This window comes from Suricata suricatta, chromosome 9 (assembly GCF_006229205.1).
Source record: "Suricata suricatta isolate VVHF042 chromosome 9, meerkat_22Aug2017_6uvM2_HiC, whole genome shotgun sequence".
Taxonomy (NCBI): domain Eukaryota; kingdom Metazoa; phylum Chordata; class Mammalia; order Carnivora; family Herpestidae; genus Suricata; species Suricata suricatta.
The window spans coordinates 36,805,998-36,814,747 of NC_043708.1; the positions used below are offsets into that span (position 1 = coordinate 36,805,998).

An 8,750-nucleotide genomic window follows, 5' to 3' on the forward strand; every position below is an offset into this window, starting at 1 on the left:
CTAACCATGACATATTTATATGAAACCTAGCCATAAACTGATGACCCATGCATGAATGAGTCAAGTGAATAAACTGACATACTCATGAGTCATCTTTAGGTATATTAATTCCTGGACACATGGCTCTTCCTATCTATGCTGATTTCTCTCGGCTTCAGCGTCAGGGAGTGGTGAATTGTGGGCCTGTCCATAAATGGGGAGAGGTTGGTAGAGAATTTCATCTTGTTTGAGCCAGTGAACCTCATGCACAGATTTAGAAAAAGGCAGAATCTTTGGCAATTCTCCTTAGCCTCACTGTGCTACTCTGTCAAAGGATATAGTAAAACATGAACTGTCCCAAAACAATGAAAACTGTGTGCTGCCTATGAATAGCCACACTCTGGGAATTATACTGGACTGGCATCCTTTGAACCACAAAGATTAAGATTGAAAAGGTAGCTGTTATTTTAACCCTGCTATTAACAATGACAACAAAATCCTTATGATTAAGGCCCTGCACTTTGTGGCTCGTCACTCACTTCTCAGCATCATTATTCAGATTATCCAGTACTGAGAGAATAAATTGATCCATCCATCACCAAGTGAAGCAGCACCCTAGACTTGATCTCCAGACCTCTTCACAGTGTCTCCCAATCCCTCCATCTTTGCATCTCACCCCAGAATGAAAGGAGAAAAGTTTGAATGGGATCTCAAGCTAGTGAAAGATGACTCTCCCTAGAGTGCCAATGGTTGCTAAGAAACTGCTAAACTCCCTGCTTAAGTTGAAGGTCCTTCTCAATCTGACCCTCACCTGCCATTTCATCTTCTCCCTCCTCACCTTTACCAGAAACCACTGGTCCTAGGCTTGGTCAACTATGCTGATAACATTTACTGTACATGAAAGTTTTCCCCAAGCCTTTGCATTTATTTCTACAATAGCTATTTTCTGAGGATCATGAAAATTCTGATCTCCCACTGACAGGCCACAGTGCTGCGTCCAGCTCAACTCTGAGCTCTTATAGCATCTCCACCCTCTGGATGACTCTTGCAAACAAATCATCTTGCCTGTGACACTTCTTGTCTCAAAGCTGAATAGCTGTTTTTGTTACTGTTGTTTTTATTCTGAGTGATTTACCTTCTAAAATGGATAGATCCTAGTTCTCCTAAATTAGTCCACAGAAAGCTTGTGTGACTGCAAAAATAAAACTGTTTTTAAAAATATTTTATCTTTAAAATTAGCAAAACCTACCACCTGAATCTTGAAATAAGAAATCAAATATTTTTATCCTTTGAAGAATCATAGGAATGGAAGGGTTAAGTCTTCTATATTCTGTTGCTTTTGCTGCACTTATCCACCCAACACTGGATTTCTTTATAGATATATTTATGACATTTTTATGTCTCCCCATTAAGGTTATAAATCTCAAGATCAGTATATGAAATATCATTTCTTTAGAATACTCAGAATGCACAGTAACTGTTCACTAACTATTAATGCTAGTCAAGTGATCACACCATGAAATCTGAGTTTCCCTATTTTTAAAACAGATAATTAATCATATGCAGCTTTTAAGAATGCAAGCATTTGCCAGAATGATACCAACACTAGTCTGCCACATAACTGCATTCACTGGAAAGAAGGGAGAGAGGGCAAGTGGAGGGAAGGAAAGAGGGAGAGAGAATGCTATGGCTTGTAGTTTATGGTGAATATAAACTGAATATTAATCCTATTAAGCATTGTTACTGGATACAGGTACAAAAAAGGATACATATTTCCAAAGTTAATATAATTCTAATTTTTTGTTTTCTGTGTGTATTCAAGTATTCATTAAAATACATAATGTCATCTTTCTCTCCCCTCCCTCATCTACTTAGATATCAGCAAAATTATTTTCCTTTTGCCTACAGTAGCAGAAATATTATTCAAAGTAACCACATTTTGCTACCAACAGGACATTTAACAAGGAACATGTTGCATTAGAAAAAAAATTAACAAAACGCCAAATTACTGAATAGTTGATGTAAATTATTAGAAGCCAAAAACATGCTGAAAATTTGTAACTGTGCCCAGAGCTACATTTAAGCAAGAGAATCATTACATCTACTTTGAAGAAAAAGCTTCTAAATCAGCAAAGCAAGGAAAGTCAGCTGAACCTTTCTCTGAATTATTTGGCAAACAGTACACTTAGTAATATTTTATACACAAATGATGCCACATTTCCAAGGTGCTCAAAATATTTTGCAAACAACCAGTTTCAGAGTATCATGATTAAACCAGTAACAGTGCAGATGCCTTTGCACAGGAATAAAACTCGATGCCCATAGTAATCAAATTATGTAGAAAGTGGGTTAGATCCATGTTCACCCCTGACCACCCCCATTTATTCTCCTACAGGTCTGCCTGTTTCTAGATCCTGCATTAAAATAGAAACTGATTTTCCTAGCTGGGACTTCCTGTGAAAGGGAAAGAGCAAACCTAGGCATATCTGGCTGCCACTCAGGAATAGACCAATTCAAAAAGTGATTAAGGACATTTTCAGCTGGAGTAAACTACAGCTGGCTTTATAGATAACAATAACTCACTGATAATTGTAGTGTTTGAAAATAACTACTTCCAGGGACATCCACAATTCCTCAGAGCTTTCCAGGTCTCACTAGAAATGACTGGCTAGGGTGCCTGGGTGGCTCGGTTGGTTAAGCGTCTGACTTTGGCTTAGGTTATCATCTCACAGTTCATGGGTTCAAGCCCCATGTCAGGCTCTGTGCTGACAGCTAGCTCAGAGCCTGGAACCTGTCTTCAGGTTCTGTGTCTCCCTCTCTTTCTGAGCCTCCCCTGTTCATGCTGTCTCTCTCTCTCCCTCAAAAATAAACAAAACATTAAAAACAAAACAAAGAAACAAAAACTAAAAAAAGAGAAAGAAATGACTGGCAGCCTCTTTTCCATGACATGATAAACCAGAGCTTTCACAAACTCAATAAAAAATGATTTGTGATGGCAAATAAGCATATAAAAAGACATTATACATACGTTGTCAGAGAACTGAAAATTAACAACGAGATACTACACACCTATTATAATATCCAAAATCCAGAACAGTGACATCACCAAATGCTGGTGAGGATGTGGAGCAATAGGAATGCTTTATACAATTGGTGAGATGCAAACTGGTCCAGTCACTTTGGAAGAACATTTGGTGGCATCTTAAAAAACTAAACATATGATTTTCAAAGTTTTTATTTACTTAAGTAAGCTCTACACTCAATGTGGGGCTCAAACTCAGGACTCTGAGATCAAGAGTCACATGCTCTTATGACTTAGTCATCCAAGCACCCCAAAACTAAACATACTTTTATCATATAATCCAGTAATCATGCTCCTTGTTATTTACCCAAAGGAGCTAAAGACTTATGTCCACATGAAAACCTGCACATTGATATTTGTAGTTTTATTCCTAATTGCCCAAATGTGGAAGCAACCAAGGCATCCTTCAGTAGGAGACAATAGAATGTTATTCAGCACTAAAAAGAAGTGAGCTATCAAGCTATGAACAGACAGAGGAATCTTAAATGCATATTGCTGATAGAACACAATCTTTAAAAGTTACACATTGTATGATTCCAACTATCGGACATCCTGGAAAGGGGAAAACTATGAATACAAGAAGATCAATGGTTGGCAAGGGTTAGTGAGAAAAGGATGGAAGGTGGAAGACAGAGGATTTTTAGGGCACTGAAACTACTCTGTATGGTACTCTAATGGTGGATATGTATCATTATACATTTGTCCAAACCTGAAGAATATACAACACCAGGAATGAACCTCAATATAAACTATGGATCCTGGGTGGTCAGTTAACAAATACAGCACTCTGGTGATTGAGGCTGATAATGGGGGAGGCTGTGTATATTGGGGGTATATAGGAAATTTATCTTCTCAATTTTCCTGTGAACCTAAGATTACTCTGAAAATTAAAAAAAATTAATCCTTACCCATGCCCACCATCTTCATAGAAGCCACTCAGGACATTGGCCATAGGAAAGCACCTACTCCTTCCTCTACAAATACCCACAGAGACCCTTGCTCCTGGTTTCTGCAATATTCTCTCTTATAAAAGTGCTGTAGCTCACTCTTGTGTGTCATTCATATGAGCTGCTCTTTCTTAGTGCTCCACAAAGATGACCGATCATTGCTTACCACCTGATACTTCTTGATCAGATTCTTTCACTATCCCTCCCAACTAAAACTCATGGAATCAAAACTATGATTTGGAATCCAACATTCAATGCTGCCTTTATTATTCTCACCTTCCAGCACTCTTGCTATTCCTTATCTCCGGATATCCTTAGCACTTTTTCCAGTATTTGTATTTAGTATTTTGGGGTATTTTCACACTTTAGTATTTGATACACAAACTCCTGATTTTAATATCATGCATCTCAAGTTCTGCTAAGTATAAATCATGCCATTATAAATAGAGAGGGTCAATTATATACCTAGGCAGAGAGATTAGTTCCATTTCCAGAGTGGCTAAACTTCGGACTTTTATTCTCCCAATAATCAAGCTAGGACTTTAGGTCAGATCTATTTTAGGCTGTAGGTAAGAGGTAGCTAAACTGTAGTTCCAAAAACCTAACCCTTATCTCTCAGCCTCACTCTGCCTAGGAAGTTTTCCAATTGAATGTCTAATATTAGAATTAGACCATTGTAATTTAAATTTAATGTAATATCTTATGCTTATCTCCCTTTTGCACAACTATGTTGTCTTGGAATTTTTATAATCCCTCTTTCTCTGACTCTCTCCTTCTTCTCTTGACTAAGCTCCTCAAGGCAAACACAATGTGTTATTTTCACCTCCCAAGGCCTACAGCAATGCCTGTGATATGATGAATGCTCAATAGGTTTGTGTGGACAAACCCATTCAATGTGTGAGTAAAAGATTAAAAGAGTAAATAGCATATTCAAGACCATAGTCACTAAAGACATCAACTCAATTTTTTTTCTCTGTGTGTGCATTTGCAGCTACTGCCAAAACAGTTAAAACACATAGGGCAAAACAATGAGATAATAGTAAAGGTGAAGTGTTGTCTGTGTAGATTTGGCAGGGATCCCAGCAGAGCTGCTCCTTGGAATGCTGCTCTAAAATCTAAAGTGGGGGTGCAAGGATGACTCAGTCAGGTGAGCATCCAACTCTTAATTCCAGGTCAGGTCGTGATCTCACATTTGGGGAGACGGATCCCCACATGGAGCTCTATGCTAACAGCAAGGAGCCTGCTTGGGATTCTTTTTCTCCTTCTCTGCCCCTCCCCCACTAGTGCTGTCTTGCATGTGCTCTCTCATATCAACTTTAAAATTCCAAAGTGAAGAGGGCAAGGCACGGGCTGAATTGTGTCCCGAAAAAAATATGTTCTTCCAAACCCCTAGTACTTTAGAATGTGATTGTATCTGGAGATGGGGTCTTTAAAGAGGCACTTATGTTAAAATAAGGCGATTAGAGTAAGCCCTAATCCCCTCTGACTTCTGTCCTTACAAGAGGAAACTTGGATACAGATCATAGGCGGAGTTAAGACCGTGTGAAGACACCGTGAGAAGACGGCCGTATACAAGTCAAAGTGAAAAGCCTCAGAAGGAACCAAACTAACACCTCGGTCTTGGGACTTTCAAAATTGTGAGTAAACAAGTTTGTTTTCCTTCCCTTCCCCTATGTTCATCTGTTGAGTTTCTCAAATTCCACGTAAGACTGATATCATGTAATATCTTTCTCTGACGTATTTTGCTTTTAGCAGAACACCCTCCAGTTCCACCCACGTTGCAAATGACAAGATTTCATTCATTTTCATTGCTGAGTATTATATATGTGTGTGTATGCACACACACACGCACACACACATCATCTTTATCCATTTGTTAGTCAATGTACATATGGGTTCTTTCCGTAATTTGGCTATTGTTGATAGTGTACTCTAAGCGTTGGGAACCAAACCATAAGAAACTTTTAAATAGAGATCAAACTGAGGGTGGCCGGGGAGGGGGACTTTGCAGGGGACTGGGTTAAATGAATGACAGGCATTAAAAAAGGCACTTTTCCACATGTTATATGTAAGAGATGAAATCACTGGGTTCTACTCCTGAGGCCTAAACTACACTGTATGTTAACGAACATCAAAATAAATTTTAAAAACTTTTTCTGTCATTTATACCACCCAGTCTACAATGCTTTGTTAGGGCAGCCCAAGCAAATTAACACAGCAATGAGTTGCATTATAAGGCATCCATGCTTCATACGATTAGGCATGTTTCATAGAAGATATGAAGGAAACCATGATTGTCTTTAATATGGGTACAATGCTGGGTCATTCATGAGAATCACCCTTTTAGCTCCTCCCAAAACCATATAATGTCATACTCCTAATCCAGTTTTTAAGATAGTTTTTCAGGGTGCCTGGGTGGCTCAGGCAGTTGGGCGTCTGACTTCAGCTCAAGTCATGATCTCGTGGTTCATGAGCTCAAGCCCCATAGTGGACTCAGGTTGGCAGCTCACAGCCTGGAGCCTGCTTTGGCTTCAGTGTCTCCCTCCCTCTCTGCTGCTCATGTGCTCACTCGCTCTCTCTCAAAAATAAACTTAAAAAAAATAAAAATAAATGAGTTTTAGAGATTGAGAGTCTTTCTAAGGATATTTGGCTGATTTATTTCAGAAAGAGTTTCAATAGTGTCTATGTGACTTCAAAGTCTATATTTGTTTTTTTAATATGTTTATTGTCTCGACATCTATATAAATCCATCTCAAAAGATGCTATTCTCTCATTACTCCGTCTTCCTCCTAATACCCCTGATACAAAGGACGTTGTTCTACCTTATTGAAACTGCACCAAATGTCCAGCCAATGCTCCATTGATGTATTCTGTGTTTTCAAGCTGCATGTCCACAGAGCCATCTGCAGATACCAGGTAGGCTTTGCAGTCCATTCGACACTTGAGGTTAACCACCACCGGCTTTCCTGTTAATCCACTCAGGAAAGATTTGGGATTGAGGAGCAAATTCGTCTTTACTACAAGATAATGCTGCAGGCCAGTCGCCACCGACCCAGCTGTCGCCTGTCCCTGGTGACTGGAGCAGCTCCGCTTGGGCACGAATCACAGAGCTTCCAGAGGAAAACAAAATGTCTATAATCTTTCTTGAACAAAGTCGATGTTCTTTACAACACCTACAGGATAAAAGGGCTCAGATGGCTGAAAAGTCTGAGACAAGGATGGTCCTGTGTCCACAGGCAGGAGAACATCTCCAGACATGATCTGGAAGTAGACTAGAGATTTTTTAAGTCACATCTCTAAAATTATAGTGTGTGCCAGAATAAAAGATGAAAGTTTTCACAACAAAAAGTAGAAAACAGAAAGAAAATTAGAAAGAGAAGGTGGAGGAGGGAAAGACATAAAAATCCAAGAGTGACCTTTCATTAATTGATCTGTTATTTTTATATGGTGGGCAAACACTTAGGGCCAGAACTAGAATAAACTGAAAACAAAAAGCAAAATATCCCCACTACGAAGTTCATGTTAGCAATAATTTTCATAACAGAGTCCACCATCTTGAGACAGAAACTAGGTTATACATGGAACATAGATCTAAATCGGTCCCTACCATAATCCAGAAGCCAAAGCAATGGAGGCATTGCCATATTTCTATTCAAATTAATTTTTTCTGTTACTTATATACTGATAACACACTTGCATTCATTTTTACTGAAATATTTCATGTTGTCCAGAAGTGATTCCCATCCCCCAAGGACATTTGGCATGTCTAAGGACACTTGTTGACAGTCATAGAGGGGGTTACTGGCATCTAGTTGACAGAGGTCAGGAACGCTGCTAAACATCCTACCATTCACTTAACAGCCCCACACTCCCACCTTGAAACAAAGAATTCTCCAGCTCAAAATGTCTATAGAAATGATGGTTCCTGCATATGAAGCCACTCTTTTGTTGGTGCCAGCTTGCTTTGTGCCATTTGTAAGGATATATTCATTCTGACTGCATGAAATATACATAATATAGAAGAAATCATTGAATTAGGTAACTTGGTTTTTTAATTTTTTTTAACTATTTTTGAGAGGGAGAGAGAGGGAGAGAGAGGGAGAGAGAGGGAGAGAGAGGGAGGGAGGGAGAGAGAGAGAGAGAGAGAGAGAGAGAGAGAGAGAGAGAGAGAGAAAGACCAAGTGCAAGAGGGGGAGGAGCAGACTAAGAGGGAGACAGAATCCGAAGCAGGCTCCAGACAGTTAGTACAGAGCCTGATGCAGGGCTGGAACTCATGAACAGTGAGATCATGACCTGAGCTAAAGAAAGATGCTTAATCCACTGAGCCACCCAGGTGCCCCTCGGCTTGCTTTTTAAAACTTAACCAGCTCTTTTTCATGACGCTTCAGAGGCGGTAGGCTGCTTCAGGGTGAAGCTGAACATCTCTTTCCCAGCCAGCTGCAAGAAACTCATTCAAGTGAACAACGAACACAAACTTTCTATCTTTTTTGAGAAGCGAATGGCCACGGAAGTTGCTGCTGATGAACTAGGTGAAGAGTGGAAGGGTTATGTGGTCTGAATCAGTGGTGGCAATGACAAACAGCTCCCCGATGAGGCAGGGTGCCTGCTGCTGAGGAAGGGCCATTTCTGCTACCGGCCAAGGAGGACTGGAGAAAGAAAGCACACATCTCTCCAGGCTTGCACTGTGGGTGCCAGTCTCAGTGTTCTCAACTTGGGTCGTCATGAAAAAAAGGGGGAAAGGA

The 8,750-nt window shown here is 39.8% G+C and overlaps 1 pseudogene; it reads right to left on the reverse strand.

Annotated features, from left to right (window-relative positions):
* Nucleotides 1–6,770: 6,770 nt before the first annotated feature.
* On the reverse strand, nt 6,771–7,266 carry LOC115302189 (annotated as a pseudogene).
* Between the last annotated feature and the right edge of the window lie 1,484 nt (nt 7,267–8,750).